We start from the raw sequence: 17,740 nt of genomic DNA on the forward strand, positions 1-17,740 counted from the left end.
CATCACCAACTTGATGGACGTGAGTCTGAGTGAACTCCGGGAGTTGGTGATGGACAGGGAGGCCTGGCATGCTGTGATTCATGGGGTCACAAAGAGTCGGACACAACTGAGCGACTGAACTGAACTGAACTGAGGGTTAAGAGTAATATTTTTTTGTGACTCTTCATATCCTAATTAGAAGTGAAGTACCATAACTTAGGATCTAGATAATTAACATGATAACTATTAGTAACATAAAGAAAGAAGTGAAAGTTTAGTTGCTCAGTCTTGTCCAACTCTTTGTGACCCCATTGACTGTAGCCTACCAGGCTCCTCCATCCATGGGATTTTCCAGGCAGAATACTGGAGTGGGTTGCTATTTCCTTCTCCAGAGGATCTTCCTGACCTAGGGATTGAACCCTTGTTTCCCACATTGTAGACAGATGCTTTACCATCTGAGCCACCAGGGAAGTCCAGTAACATAAAGACCTGTCCCTTAATTTGGCATGTCTTCCTTTTGGTATATCTTCTAGCTTTGGTAGTAGAGAGAGAAGTTAAGAATGGGACTTCCCTCTGACCCTGTAGATCTCGTAAGGTGTGCCCATTCAGAGTCTAACTTCCACGTCACTTCCCCTCTGAGCTGTACTCCCACTTAGAGGACTGATAAGAGAATATAGTTAAAAAAGGAAACTTTCACTGAGCCTAGATGCAAACCTTGGATGATAAAACCAACAATTCTTTTGTCCCCTTCAGTGAATAAACAATTGCAAATTCCTATTATTCCTGTGCCACTAGCTTATCTATGAAACTTTTTTTTTTTTTTTAAATTACCAAGTGCAGTTAAATCCCATTTCTCTTGGATTTAATGATGCCAAGGGCAGGTTCACTTTATAACGCTGGTAGGGAAAAATACCCCAAAGGGAGAGATGACTCTTTCAAATGTCATTAACTGCCCAAAGAGGACTTACCACCTCCTGAGTTAAATTTAGCATTAAGTGGCTCAGATTGATGGTTGCAACAGCAATATTCAATATTGTACAGGGGGGCCCTCTGAGGAACAGAAGGCTAAGATCAATCAGCCCTCAATAAGCACCCAGGCTAGGACCACAGTGTCATTGCCCCCTCATGTGCCACTTTTAAAAAGATTAGAACTCTGGGGGTAGGGGGCTTTCAGCATAGCAAGAGGGTGCAGCCCATATGTAAATTTTCAGACAGGTCAATAGGCACACTGTTTGTTTCTCAGAATTTGGGGCTTTAAAAAGTAATTCTCCTAACGTCCTGCATCAGGATACTGACAATTATCCTTTGTTTCCATCATTTTCATGTCTTCAAGTTCCATTTTATGTGAAAGACTATTGAAAACATCACCAAAGCAGCGTATTGATATTTATTAAGAATTATCATTGGAACAGCTCTGTAAATCCCTCTACTTTTCCTGAAAGCCAAGGTTCAAAGGGAACAGTTTCTGTTTAGATAGGTGAGGAGATAGTGGCTGAGGAATCTTGACACTTGAATTTCAAGTCCATGGACCTGGCGGAGAAAGGGTAGAGCAGACACCAGGCAGCCTTACTCTTTGCAACTTCCTCACCTCAGTGTTTTTCTCCAGTGCAAAATGTTTTGCACAGTTTTATTCTTAGAAAATTAATACATAGAATATTTTACACAAAGAAATACTTCAAGTACCTCTAAGAATAGAGAATAATATGAGCAGTTAATTTTATTTTCCATATTTCAAGAAAGGTAACTTGCCCCATGTTTGCTTCAGATCATTTTTAATTTTAATTGAATGAAAGATTTCTGACACAGCAGCCGATGCTTATCTTTCCTCAGAGATAAGCCCTGGGATAGAATTCACGGCACTCCCATTTCCATGTTCCTGTTTTCATGACTGACATCTTCAGCTCTCTTCTCCCGTACGCCTTCATACCCATCTCTGATCTCTGGGTTTCCTTCCCATCTCCTGCTGACCTGTCTGGACCTCTTGCTCACCATCTGCAACCACACTCACAGCCGTGGGCACCCCTTGGACCTCCGTGTCCACGGGAAGCCCCGTGCTCCTTCTCTGCCTCCTCAGGGAGCGGCCCGGTGCTGCCCCTGTTTGCTAAGTCGATTTTCCACAAGCTCTTTAATTTTTTTTAAAAAAAATTTATACTGGAATATAGTAGTCTCTGAGTTGGGAAGATGCCCTGGAGTAGGAAACAGAAACCCACTCCATTATTCTTGCCTGGAAAACTCCATGGACAGAGGAATCTGGAGGGCCGCAGTCCATGGGGTCGCAAAGAGTCAGACACGACTGAACAACTAAGCATGAATGCGTCTATTCTTTTTCAGATTCTTTCCCCGTTTGAGCTATTAAAGTTCCGTATAGACTTGAGCAGAGTTCTCCGTTGCTCACACCATTTGTCTGTGTCGCTTTCAGCCCGTCCTCCCCAAATTGTCTACTTCGTTCTCAATACCACCACGCCTACACTGCGCTTTGAGTTATCTGCCGTTAAAGAACAAATCCTCCTGAGATCCTCATATTATTGAATACGCCCCTCTCTTCTGTGTCTTAGAACTCATTATTGAATCCTTATCATCAGTAATGAGACATCCTTAGTGTTTCTCAAGATAACTGTAAAGCAAAGAAAATAAAAGCCTCCCATTGCTTCAGTAGTTTCTACATGTACATTCTGAAAGGTATTTTCCCCTTTGCGACCAAAATGTCTCACTTTCTCCTCATTTCACTTGTTAGTCACATTTTCAAAAATATTGACCAAATAGTGAAAAGATGCATAGTAACAGCATATATGTAAGCTGGAAAGGATAGCAGTTTTGTGGACACTGGCATGCTCTTTCAGCCATGTAAGAAATGGAGAATGAGTGGTGGTATTGGGCCATTCTGAATGGCCCTTCCGGGTCCCTTTCCTTCTTGCTCTATGTCTTGGTTTCACTTATTTTGAATGTACATACATAGATGTACATACTCGGCAAGTTTCTTCCATGCTGTGCTATATTTTGGACACACATCTGTATTTTTCTGTTTTACTGATATGCATTAATTATTACTGCTGTGTAAGAGTCCATTGTATACATACAACATACTTGTGTTAATAGATGCTACATGTTTTGGTATCATAAACTATGCTGCTGTGGAATATTATAGATACCTCTTGCTGTTCATGTGCAAGTTCTTAGAGAAATGGAATCACAGTGTAGGAGATACATGCTTATAACCGTTAGCTGATACTGATGGAATCATTTCCAGAGTGGTTGTCCCAGTTTATATTCTCCCAACAGTGACCAGTAGTGACGTTTCCCAACTCTTGATATTGAAAGAGGCTATATTTTTATTTACGTGGTACGTAAAGTTTTACTGACAGTTCCAGTTTCCTATTTTGTAAAGTTTCTGTTTTAGCCTTTAGCTCATTTTTCAATTAGCGGCTTTGTTACTTTTAATGATTTATATTATACATATATATATAACCATATATACATATGTCACCAATGTGTATCTATTTACACACACATATATATAATGCATATATATTTATATGTGTATATATGTGTGTTCATGTGTTTTATTCTGGATTGTATTCCTTTATTGGTTTTATGTATCATAAATATCTCCTCTGAGTTTATGGCTTTCTTTTCTGCTATCTTTTGATGAACTGAAGTTTCACATTTTAACAGTCAGGCTTACCAATCCTTTTTCTTCATGTTTTGTGCCTTTGAAATATGTTTAAGAAATCTTTTGGAACTCAAGAATATTAAAAAAAATATATATTGTTGTCCTAAATTTCAAATTTGGTGTTAACTTTTATTTTCAATTTAGCTTAGAATTGGTTCTTGTATCTGGTGCTATATAGGGCAATAACTCTCTTTTTTCCCATATGAATAACCAACAGTTCCCTAACAAATTCTGGACAGTCCATCCTCTTCCCCCTGCTCTGGAATGACCCAAGTCCAGGATGCATCAGTGTGGATCTCTCTTGGCTCCTTTTACTTAGCTTGCTTGTTTAACTCTGCAGAACTTGAGAGTCTTAATCACCTTAGTTTTATAAGTTTCAGTAGATGATGGGACAATCTCCATTTTCTCTTTTACTCATTTGACTATTTTGGCCCTTCATTCTCTCATGTAAACTTTTAGAATCAGCACACCAAATTCAATAAAACTCTTGTTGCATTTTTCACCCAGATATCTGCATGACTCACTTTCTCACTATACTTATTCCTTTACCCCAGTTTCACAGATTTTGTGACAGTTGCCATGGCCACTCTACATAAAGTTTCACATTACCAAACAATCTACCCCTCAATACCAACTTGCTTTACAACTTAGCAGTGTTTGCAGTCTTCCATACATGTCATGCAAAGACGGGCTCGACAAAGGACAGAAATGGTATGGACCTAACAGAAGCAGAAGATATTAAGAACAGGTAGCAAGAATACACAGAAGAACTGTACAGAAAAGATCTTCACGATCCAGATAATCACGATGGTGTGATCACTGACCTAGAGCCAGACATCCTGGAATGTAAAGTCAAGTGGGCCTTAGAAAGCATCACTACGAACAAAGCTAGTGGAGGTGATGGAATTCCAGTTAGCTATTTCAAATCCTGGAAGATGATGCTGTGAAAGTGTTGCACTCAATATGCCAGAAAATTTGGAAAACTCAGCAGTGGCCACAGGACTGGAAAAGGGCAGTTTTCATTCCAATCCCAAAGAAAGGCAGTGCCAAAGAATGCTCAAACTACCGCACAATTGCACTCATCTCACACGCTAGTAAAGTAATGCTCAAAATTCTCCAAGCCAGGCTTCAGCAATACGTGAACTGTGAACTTCCTTATGTTCATGCTAGTTTTAGAAAAGGCAGAATAACCAGAGATCAAATTGCCAACATCCGCTGGATCATGGAAAAAGCAAGAGAGTTCCAGAATCTATTTCTGCTTTATTGACTATGCCAAAGCCTTTGACTGTGTGGATCACAGTAAACTGTGGAAAATTCTGAAAGAGATGGGAATACCAGACCATCTGACATGCCTCTTGAGAAACCTATATGCAGATCAGGAAGCAACAGTTAGAACTGGACATGGAACTACAGACTGGTTCCAAATAGGAAAAGGAGTTCGTCAAGGCTGTATATTGTCACCCTGCTTATTCAACTTATATGTAGAATACATCATGAAAAACGCTGAGCTGGAAGAAGCACAAGCTGGAATCAAGATGGTCAGGAGAAATATCAATAACCTCAGATATGTAGATGGCACCACCCTTAGGGCAGAAAGTGAAGAGGAACTAAAAAGCCTCTTGATGAAAGTGAAAGAGGAGAGTGAAAAAGTTGGCTTAAAGCTCAACATTCAGAAAACGAAGATCATGGCATCCGGTCCCATCACTTCATGGGAAATAGATGGGAAAACAGTGGAAACAATGTCAGACTTTATTTTGGGGGGCTCCAAAATCACTGCAGATGGTGACTGCAGCCATGAAATTAAAAGATGCTTACTCCTTGGAAGGAAAGTTATGATCAACCTAGATAGCATATTCAAAAGCAGAGACATCACTTTACCAACAAAGGTCCATCTAGTAAAGGCTATGGTTTTTCCTGTGGTCATGTATGGATGTGAGAGTTGAACTGTGAAGAAAGCTGAGTGCAGAAGAGTTAATGGTTTTGAACTGTGGTGTTGGAGAAGACTCTTGAAAGTCCCTTGGACTGCAAGGAGATCCATCCAGTCCATTCTAAACGAGATCAGTCCTGGGTGTTCTTTGGAAGGACTGATGCTAAAGCTGAAACTCCAATACTTTGGCCACCTCATGTGAAGAGTTGACTCATTGGAATAAACCCTGATGCTGGGAGGGATTGGGGGCAGGAGGAGAAGGGGACAACAGAAGATGAGATGGCTGGATGGCATCACTGACTCGATGGACGTGAGTCTGAGTGAACTCTGGAGTTGGTGATGGACAGGGAGGCCTGGCGTGCTGCAATTCATGGGGTCGCAAAGAGTCGGACACGACTGAGTGACTGAACTGAACTGATACATTTAAGAATACATTGTTTATTTGCTCATCTTTCTCACCACAATCAAAGCCCTTTGAGGGCTGACAGTTTGCCTCTTTTATTAGCCATATTATTCTGAATTGCTAGAATGATCCAAATGAGAAGACAATGCCCTACAAGTGTTTATTAAATTAATAAAATAAATGATTGCAGATTGTTTTGATTTCCACAACAACCTTAATGGTAAATATTATTCTCACCTATTTGTTTTGATTTCCACAACAACCCTAATGGTAAATATTATTCTCACCTATTACATGTGGAAATCTAAGTTCAGCGACAGTGCCGTTACTTTCTTACTCCAGTAAGAGCTCAGCTGGAATTCAGTCTCAGGCTTCCCCGATTCTGGAAGCTTTAGCCTCCCCTCACATTTTTTTTTTTTTTTTTTTTCTGGTAGAGACATAGCATGGTGTCTTAAACTTATGGGATATTAATTAAATTCTTGTAGATGGCAAGAGTTTAGTTATCTGCACTCCTTGTTACTTTTCGTGATTTTAAAGCTTTATTTATATATATCCTGTTTACTTCGCTTAAATGTCTGTATTCCCTATGAAGGACATGATAGTTTAATTGCTATTTGGCTTCCACTCCTAATTATATGTATTGCTTTTCAAGTAAAAAAGAAGTGTACTTAACATCTTTCCCCTGCTTCATTCTCTGAAGTGGGCACCAAGAAGTTAGTAACATTTGCTTTTTAATTCTATGACGTGGGCTTAGCCATCAGACACTGATTTTGTGCTTCTGATTACCCCTCAAATCTGGGCCATCCACTTTTGCAAAAAGCGCCAAGTCCCCATGCCTTCTTTCGTGTCACAGGAGTTGGAGAGCTTTATCAAACATGTGTATTCGCACCCTGCATCTTTTGTCCCTTCTGCTCACCAACTGTCATTGTCTCCCCGCCGCCAGCCTCCTGTGAACGGATTTCCAGGCACCTACCACACAATGAGAAGCCAAGGAGCCAAGACCCATGACTGATGGGGACTGTCTTCATTTCTAAGCCTGAAAATTTGTTCCAGTGACAAGATAAGCGCAGACAAGAGACTCTATCAAATTCAGCAACGGCCAGATGGTAAAACACGCATTTCGGTCACAATTCTAAGGCAGGCTAACTGGCTGTAGCAAAAAGAAGTCTGGTGTGCGCTCCTGCGGCAGGTGAGGCACTGCTGATGGAGGCTCGGTGACTTTGTAGATAAGAGTGATTTGTCTGATGGCTATTAAAACGTCACCTTTGGTAACAGCATCCCAGGACTCTTCCGTCAAAGTGAGATGTCGGCGCTGCCACCCACACACCCAACTGGAGTCCAGACGTCTATTGATGAGAGCGCTGTGTCTGCTGAGGGCTTGCGGCTTCAAGACAGATTGCCCGGGAGCCAAAGTCACCTCTCATCCTTTTTGGCTACAGGAGTAAAGGCCCCAGAAAGCCATTCTGTTGTTTGACTCATGAGTCCTGGGGCTAAAACAAAGCTTTAGTTGCACTGTCAGGCATCAATCCCTACCATGCTTGCAAAATTAGAAGTGATTGTTCTAAAACTCTGAGAGGTACTAAACTGTCAACTATTTCAACAGAAAGAACTTGCCTTGGAAATTAGATCCCTGTGGTCACATGAATAACAAGTATTTCTATTACATGTTAAACACTAGAACAAAACAAAAAGATTTGGAACAAATATTTCCATAACTAATGAAAATGTTAATTCATCGTTGTCTAGATCAGAAAAAAATGCTCCATTCTTCTATGTCTTTTGTCTATCTCCTCTTCTTCTTGTATCCAAGAGAGGGTTAAAAAACCCAGAAAGTCATTTAAAGGTGAACCTTATTTTCCTTTACAAAGAAATGCCTCTTTAAAAAAAAAAAAAAACTGTTCCCAGTACCATGAAGTTCTTTGAGAGCACAAATTATTCTCCTTCATCACTTGAGTGGAGAGAGAGACAATACTGGTCCATGTGCATTAAGTATCTTCTTTGGATAGAACTGGATGTACTTTTCCACGGGGCATTGTGCCCAGCTCATTGTGAGCATTTATTCATTTTTAAAAATAAATTGCAGCTTTTATGGCAGTCCCTTGAGAGATAACAGGACCACACACAGTACTATCAGAATGATTCTGCCCTTTGACTAACTTAGGGAGGTTTCTGCAGTCTAACCAGTGCGTCTTCCCCTCTGTGGCATGCAGAGTGGGACTACTCTGGACACCCAGGTTCCAGGTCTCTTGGTCGTTTATAAACATCCATACTCTGTTTCTCCACGTCAACTGTAACGTCATAAGGTAATGAAAGAAACTTCAGATTCACTTCCTTCATGCCCTCTAGAAAATACAGCTAAATGCCTTTTTTTCCTTTTTTGGGGGAATCTTTAGAAATGTGGAGGAAAATAACAGATGATGGAAGCTGATGAATCAATGCAATGAAAAACCGAGAAATTTAAAAATAAACTTTTAGATTTTTAGAAAAATAAATTAAGAGATATTGCACAATATGTGAGTTGTTCCAGTTGCTTAACCTCTTTGGATCTCAGAGTTGTTCTCTGTGAGCTCAAATTAATAACAATAATAACCCATTTCTATATTGGACAGTTGTTAATAACAATGATTGCCATTTAATGAACATTAGTTTGAGGCTCCGGGAGATAGTGAAGGACAGGGAAGCCTGGCATGCTGCAGTCCATGGGGTCACAAAATGTCTGACTAAGTGACTGAACGACAACAACAACCATTTAATGTATAGAACAGTCTTATGGACTCTGAGGGAGAGGGCGAGGGTGGGATGATTTGGGAGAATGGCATTGAAACATGTATATTATTATATGTGAACTGAATCGCCAGTCCAGGTTCAATGCATGCGACAGTATGATCGGGGCTGGTGCACTGAGATGACCCAGAGGGATGGTAAGGGGAGGGAGGTGGGAGGGGGGTTCAGGACGGGGAACACATGCACACCCGTGGCGGATTCATGTTGATGTATGGCAAAACCAATACAATATTGTAAAGTAATTAGCTTCCAATTAAAATAAATAAATTTATATTAAAAAAGAAATCTAATAAAAGAATATTCATGCAAAAAAAACACCATCATTTAATAGTAATGGTTGTATGTTGGGAAATCTGGAAAGATGAAAATTAGTGACCAAAATTGACAGATAGGAAATTGATTCCTGGGCTGGATGGTCAGTGTTAAGCTTGTATTCACTGTTTTTGTTTTTCATAGCACAGTTGGAGAATATTCCTTTACTAGGATGCTCTTTTTATTTTTTTAATTAAAAATATACTTTCAGTGGTTAGGCTAGCATTCCACCCATGTTCTATGACTGTTGCTGTTTTGCCTACTTTGGGAAACAAATCATGAACTAATTAGTTCCTTGGTAGTGACAAATGAACTGATAGGTTAATCAGGTGGTTAAATCATAGTGCCTGACAAATACACTTAGAGAAATGCACGACTAGGAGTCTGCAAGATATCATCCTCCCAGGTAGGTTCTGCCTGGAAAGAAACTGACATTTTGAGACACTTATTAAAATACGTGGTGTACAGTCACTCCTGGGCAACCTGAAATGTGAGACGTGTCTTGATCCTGGCTGACTCTGTCTAAACACAGACTGAACCAGAAGGTGAGCAGAGGCGTTGGTGAGCAGGCTGGAGGCCAGGCAGGCAGGTGCTGTTGGTTCCCCAGGAAGGCCTGTGCTTCTTTCCCTCTGGAAATCCTTATGATGCTAATTACCTTGGTCCTCATAAAAATAGGGAGCAAAGTGGCAATTACAAGAACATTTCAGAGCTTTTTCGGCTGTTAGGTTACATGTTGAGAAGAGAGAGAAGGTAAGTCCTTGCTGGCGTATCAGAGAGGCGAACAGCTCTCTTCTCCCTCCCTTCTCCTCCCCCTCACTTCATCTCTTGTCAATTGTTGACTCCTCTACATTTCATTCTAGAACAGCTCTCACTTCTATCCTCCTCTTATCATCAATCCAACTGCCACTGAAGCATTCCACGCCTGCATTAACAGCCCTAGGAATTACTACAGCCTTCTCTGTGGTCCCTCTCACCTCTGACTTATCCGCATGCACTCTTGCTAGGTTCATTTTTTTTGCAGAAGCAACACTGATTTTTGTCACAAAACTGCTCAAAGACCCTCAATAGCCCTCTCCTTGTGTAAAAAGTAGGCAGTTTAAACCTTGTAACTTGGTACTTAAAGTCTTCCATGAGCGGGTCCAGCCTACCCATCTAACCTTCCTTTCTCACCCCCTCTTGGACACTGGGTCCACAGAAGCGGAGACATTCTTGTTTCGGTTTGTAATTTCACACACTTGAATTGGCAGCCCTTTCATGTACTGAGAGCTTCTGTTACAGCTTATTTTGCCTTATTGGAAACTAAGAAAAAAATGTTCTCTATACTTGTATTAATGCTGCTCACTCTAACTTAAACAGCTTCCCTCAAGCATCACCCTCGACATGAACTTCAAATCATCACACCCATTGTGCAAGGCTGGGCTTCAAAGCTACCTTCTTCCTCCCCCTTTTAACCACTGTGCCCTCTTCTGCTAGGAATGGAAGCTGCACCCCTTTCTTCAGATACCCAGGACACTTGATGCATTCTAAAGGCAGAGCAAGAGGCTTCTCCGGGGTCTCAGATGGTAAAGAATCTGGCTGCAATGTGGAAGACACAGGGTTTGATCGCTGGGTTGGGAAGATCCTCTGGAGAAGGAAATGGCAACCCATTTCAGCATTCTTGCCTGGGAAATGACTGAACAACAGTCAGTGGTAACAAACAGAAGAACACAAAATGAATCAGATATGAACCCTGACCACACAGGCTTTCTTCACTAAGAGAGGAATAATCAATGAGGGTTAAATATTTGTTGAATCTAAGCATTTCTGTGTTTTGTTTTTCCATTTTCTGAGTTGGGAATACTGGAATCCATGTGGGTGTGTATTTATTTTTCAAAGCACTCTGTACTTTAAAATTCTGACCTAAACAGACGTTGCGGTGATATTACAGAATATTCATCCCCTGGTGTTATCATATCTCATGTCCCAAGCTCTTCCTTAAATGGCTTAGCTGCCTAATGGATTGCCTTTGTTTGAAGGATCATCTGAATATAATCTTCCTCCCCTCAAATTGTTTCAATCACTGTGAGCTTTTGCTGACCTACTTTCGAGCCAGTGGAGAAAACCTTTCCAGAGCCAACCCTTGTGACTGCAGACAAGATAATAGTGTTACAGTAGTTAAAGGCGATTTTCCTCACAAAATTTAAATTAAGTGAGAGGATTCAGATTGTTTCACACATCATCACTTCAGGTTGAAGAGGGTCCCCCAAAATAACACTCCTCTTTTTTTGTGCAAGCTCAACCAGGGAGTGAAGTAGCTTGGAGAACAGCATCATCTGGTTACTACTAAATCTGATCATGAAGAAAGTGATTCGTGCCTGTAGATGGGTTGTATGTACTCTTACATTAGAATCACTGTTCAGACAGATTGATTTACATTGTCCCAAGAAGTGGTGGACTTTGGCAGGACCCAGCCCCATGGTTAGAACTTGAGCTCAAAGACTCATGTACTCAATGCCCGGTGGCCAAGGAGAAGACATTCTCTGTGGGCAGCAGTTATGATCAGAGGAGACAGAGGTGAGTGGCTTAGCCAAGCTAGGCAATCAGATGAAGTCGCTCTCCCTCTGTTGGCTAAGGTCAGAGTGAGGGCCTGGCGTTGACCAGTGACCACGAATGTGAAGGGAAAAGGCCATCCACAGTGGAAAGTCAGGATTGGGGACCAGGTAGGTATGCCTCTGGCCCAGCCCTTGCTCCTGATTATTGTAGAGTGGAAAGAATGAAAGTATTTTGGCTTTTCTTTTCTAAAAAATAAGAAAAGCATTTGGTAAATTCTCTTTTCTTTTTTATTCTATTACAAATATTTTCTAATTTTTCTTGTTGTGGCTTTTTAAATATACCCATCATTTAAAAGTGGACATTTAATTTCCAAATACATGGGATTTTTAAAAGTATCTTTGATATGAATTTCTCATTTTGATATTAATTTCTTAATTAAATGCTTTCTTTTTTGCAGTCACACTCTGTGGGTTTTTTTTTTTTTTTTTCAGTTTTCTAACTTTACTGAGGCTAAGTCAAAGATCTCTGTTGACATATATACCAACAGAGATCACATTACACTTGAAAATATGTGAGTTATTTTCAAATACTTTTTGATATTGATTTCTAACATAATTCCACACTGAAAAGAGAACAGGCTCTGTAGGATTTCAATACCTTTAGACTATGAACTTTTGCACCTTGTTTTAAGTCTCTGGATATGCACCAGTATCTCCTAGTTCATAGTCTGTGGGAACTTGAATAGAATTTGTATCTTACTGCCGTATGCAAATTGTATAAATCTTACCTACGTTGAATTGGTTCATAGTGCTTTTCAAGTATACTTTATCCTTCTGCTGCTGCTGCTAAGTCACTTCAGTCATGTCTGACTCTGTGCGACCCCATAGATGGCAGCCCACCAGGCTCCCCCATCCCTGGGATTCTCCAGGCAAGAACACTGGAGTAGGTTGCCATTTCCTTCTCCAATGCGTGAAAGTGAAGTCACGCAGTCGTGTCCGACTCTTCGCAACCCCATGGACTGCAGCCTCCCAGGCTCCTCTGTCCATGGGATTTTCTAGGCAAGAGTACTGGAGTGGGGTGCCATTGCCTTCTCTGACTTTATCCTTCTACTTCTCTGTATATTCATTCTATTATTTTTTGAGAGTTAGATATTGAAACTCTGACTAAAAATCTTCATTTATATACATTAAAAATAATTGTAATATACAGTAGAACCATAAAAAAAGAAAGTAAAATATGTGGTTCTCCACTCCATAATTATTGACTGTGTGACCTCACCAAGTCAGTAAACCTCTTGAAATCTTGAATTCATCAAGGGTAAAATGGAGATAAAATAATAAGAAGAATGAAAAGAGTTAATATTTATGATAGTCATTTTTAAACTATAAAAACTTCACAAATTTCAGAGAGTTGTATGAAATTCATGTCAGTTCTCATGTCAGTTTTCTGTAGTAAATTATAACATATTAAAAAGTTGATTTGGACTATTTCTAGTCCTTGTGAAATTACTTGAAATAAAGGAAAGGGTAGGCATTCTTCAACTATTTGACAAAACAGAAGAAAACATAAAACCAAATGTAGTAATCAGAACAAATGAAAATAAGTAAATTATCCTATAAAAAGATAAAAGCTGTCAGATTACAAGAAAATGTCCAACAATATGTTACTTTTGAGAGATAATCTCTTGGGAGAAGGATGGAGAGAAGATAGACTAGGAAAAGGCAGTTCAATAAAATACAAAATGTAGCAAGGAGATAAGTATATTTATAATAAGAGAAAGTTATAATTTACAAGTAAGATATTACAACAGGAAATTTATATCTATTAACAACTCAAAACATTCTTAGGATAATATGTGCTCAGTTGTGGCCAACTCTTTTCGAGTCCCTGGAATCCTGACAGACTCCTCTATTTATGGGATTCTCCAGGCAAGAATACTGGAGTGTGTTGCCATCTCCTCCTCCAGGGGATCTTCCTGACCCCTGGATCGAACCCCTGTCTCTTGTGTCTCCTGAATTGGCAGGCAGATTCTTTACACTTGTGCCATCTGGGAAGCCCCTAGGATAATATAGATTTTTTTTTAAAAAAACGACAAAACTGAATGTAAGAAGTATTTGAAAACAAAATAACAATCTAGATTCATGTAGATATGTCCAAAAATTTGTGATTTCATGGAAATCAATTTTAAAATAAAGGTAATATAAAAGTTTTATGAAAACACAAAGAATCTAGAATTGCTAAAAGACATTAAAGGAAACCTTAAGTTGCCGGGCTTGGATTAACTCATTTTAAGATTATAAAGCTACAATAATTCAGACAACGCACTATTGGTATACTAAGAAACATATAGGTCCACAGAACAGCTTGGAGCCCAGAAGTAGACCCACACATACATGGACAAATGATTTTTCACAATGGTGCCAAGGTAATTCAATGGAGAAAAGATAGGCCTCTCAACAATGGAGCTGGAATAATTGTAAATCTGTAAACTTTCATATTTTAAACAGAACATATTTGAAGTGGATCATAGACCTAAATGTAGAAAATAAAAATATGTAACTTCTAGAAGAAATAATAGGAGAAAAAATAATTTAGAACACAAACATATGACCATAAAAAAAAAGTTGAGGCACTAAACTTAATGAAAATTAAAAACTTCTGTTCTTCAAAAGACAGCTTTAAGACAATGAAAAGGCAAGTCAAGGATTGTTGTTGTTGTTCAGTCGCTCAGCCATATCCAACTCTTGGGGACCTCATGGACCGTGGGCACACCACACTTCCCTGTGCCTCACCATCTCCTGGAGTTGACTCAAATTCATGTCCATTGAGTCGGTGATGCCATCCAACCATCCCATCCTCTGTCACCCCTTCTCCTCCTGCCTTCGATCTTCCCCAGCATCAAGGTCTTTTCAAATGAGTCAGCTCTTCACATCAGGTGGCCAAAGTATTGAAGCTTTAGCTATAGCATCAGTCCTTTCAATGAATATTCAGAATTGATTTCCTTTAAGATAGACTGGTTTGATCTCCTATCCAAGGGACTCTTAAGAGTCTTCTCTAATACCACAGCTCAAAAGCATCAGTTCTTTGGCATTCAGCTTTCTTTATGGTCCAATTCTCACATCCATACATGACTACTGGGAAAACCATAGCTTTGACTAGATGGAACTTTGTCAACAAAGTAATGTTTCTGCTTTGAAATGTCTGTCTAGGTTGGTCATAGCTTTTCTTCCAAGAAGCAAGCATCTTTTAATTTCATGGCTGCAGTCACCATCTGCAGTGATTTTGGAGCCCCCCAAAATAAAGTCTGTCATTGTTTCCACTATTTCCCCATCTATTTGCCATGAAGCAATGGGACCGGATGCCATGATCTCAGCTTTTTGAATGCTGAGTTTTAAGCCAGCCAGTTGTTTTTTTTTTCACCCTCCTCTTTCACTTTCATCAATAGGTGTGTTAGCTCCTCTTTGCTTTCGGCCATTAGGGTGGTGTCATCAGCATATCTGAGGTTATTGATATTTCTCCCAGCAATCTTGATTCCAGCTTGTGCTTCATCCAGCCTGGCAGTTTGCATGATGTACTCTGCATATAAGTTAAGTAAGCAGAGTGACAATATACAGCCTTGATGTACTCCCTTCCTAATTTTGAACCAGTTCATTTTTCAACGTCCAGTTCTAACTGTTGCTACTTGACCTGCAAGCACATTTCTCAGGAGATGGGTAAGAGGAACTCGTATTCCCATATCTTTAAGGATTAGAAAAAAATTGTCACAGTATGTACATCTTACAAGTGGTCCAGACATGTAAATAACTATTACAATTCCAAAATAAGACATACGACAGAAGAAAAAAAGGCAAAATGTTTTGGTAGACCTTTTTACAAAAGAACAGTTTGTACCAGGGATGAGAAGATGATCTCAAAGAGGCATGGGGGACTTTTGGGGGATGGAAATATTCTATATCGTGATCATGGTGGTAGTTATGCTGATATACAATTTGCTTAAAGGTCATAGAACTATACATTTTGAATGGGTAAATTTTACTGTATGTAAATTATAGTTAAATATTCTTTGTTTAAAAATACAAACATAAAAAAGAATAAGGCAATAGAACATTCTTCTCTTTGGAGCTTCCCCTGTAGGTCAGTGGTAAAGAATTTGTCTACCAATGCAGGAGATGTGGGTTTGATCCCTGGGTAGGGAATATCCCTTGGAGAAGGAAATGGCAACCCACTCCAGTATTCTTGCCTGGAAAATTCATGCACAGAGGAGCTGGGCAGACTATAGTCTATGAGGTGGTGAAAGAGTCAGACATGACTTAGCAACTAAACAGCAACAACAGCACATTCTTCCCAACAAGTCTCCTTAAGTGCTTGCAGGGTTCATTATCTCTTGCCTTATGTAGAACCCTATTAGGTTCATTTTATTCTGTTTTGTGGAATAAATAATGTGTGTTTAAATTACCTGAGTCTTAAAAAGTAAAACCACTGACAGTCCCACATTGTGGAGTTGTAGACCCTTTCATTTTTTTAGCATTTTTTTGCTGTGTGTTTAGTATTTACTATTTGCCCTGTGTCCCTCAGAAGTCATACGTTAAGGTTCAACCCTCAGAATCTCAGGATGTGACTGTTTTGGAGATGGAGTCTTTAAAGAGGTAACAATTTCAATTGAAGTCACTAGGGTGGATTCTAATAACCTACTTGTTAAATGAGGTAAAGACTCAGGTAGAAAGCAGGACAGAGGCCCTAGAAAGAACAAAACCCTCTGACAGCTTGATCTTGAACTTCTAGTCTCCAGAACTGTGAGAAAATAAATATCCATTGCTTAAATTGTGTATTTAGTAGTGCTTTGTTACGGCAATGTTTAGAAATGAATACGCTCTATCACTACAGTTAAACTCAATAAAAATAGAAACATCATTCTATAAGCAGACTTCATTGTGTTTTCCCATAAGTTTGCGTTCTTGGTTTATTCCCAGGGCCTCTGAAGGGAGAGAGAAGCACAGCGAGAAACACACACATCCTCAGCTTACTAATCAATGAGCCTCGCTTCATCTTTAGTTACTATTTTCAGTATCCCTGTTCACATCAAGTTATGACAGTAATTTGAAGTGTATCTCCAAGAATATCCAAGCCTTTTGAGTGAAGAAATCTGCAACCTCTCTATTCAACATTTTCAGGACTTCTTCGTGTTTGGTAATTGATATACTGGGATCAATAACAGAACATCACTTACTGACCCTTTACAATCGAGACCATTCTTGGCCCATATCTAGTTGTCTTGATCTGTCACTGCCTGTGGAAAGTCAGGGCTTGTCAGTAGGTTCAGCTACTATGGAGGCTGAACTCAGTCTCACTGATTTTTCCAGCCTGAGAACAAACAGATCATCAGCTTTTGTTGGAAAATAAACCATCTTAAAGCTTAGGGCTTGAAGGGGATAAGCCTTTATTTAGCTCCCTGTTCTGGTTTGAACTCAGATGAGTGGTTCTTCCAGTCTGGGCTGAAATCTTCCAAGTATCTTAGGTCAACTGGCAAGTTGGCTGGTAGAGGTCATCATCAGCCTGGACACTGACCTCCCAGCCTTCATAGTCAATGAGGGCTGCTCAAGTGACTGACAGAAGAGTTTCCAAGAGAGGGAGTGAAATTGACAAGACTCTTAAGAATGAACCTCAGAAATGGTACAACCAGACCAGATCGATGGAGTTGGGAGAGAAACTCTGCTTCTTGGTGGAGGAGGGAGAGGGATGATGTCAATTACAGAGTGTGGACACAGGAAGGCGACTTATCCTGGTCATCTTTGCAATCCATGGGGTTGCAAAAGAGTGGGACACATCTCAGCAACTAAACAACAACAGCAGAGAATATAAGGTACTCATAATCTGAACTGCAAGGCTGTTTTATTGCTATTTGTATGATCCAAAAAATAAGATTTCTTTTGTTTTTTAAAAATGTATCAATAATAATTTCTTTACATTTTATGCTTAAAGTTTAATCTGTTGTTCTGTATGGCAGAACTAATATATAACAGTGTGTTATTATTTATCTCTTCCTAATTTTTTCCTTTAATTTCTTTCTTTATTTAAAATTTACTTATTTTAATTGGAAAATAATTACAATATTGTGATGGTTTCTGCCATACAT

The sequence above is a fragment of the Bos grunniens genome, chromosome 9 (assembly GCF_055505025.1).
Source record: "Bos grunniens cultivar Pamir isolate PY7600 chromosome 9, Bosgru_T2T1.0, whole genome shotgun sequence".
Taxonomy (NCBI): domain Eukaryota; kingdom Metazoa; phylum Chordata; class Mammalia; order Artiodactyla; family Bovidae; genus Bos; species Bos grunniens.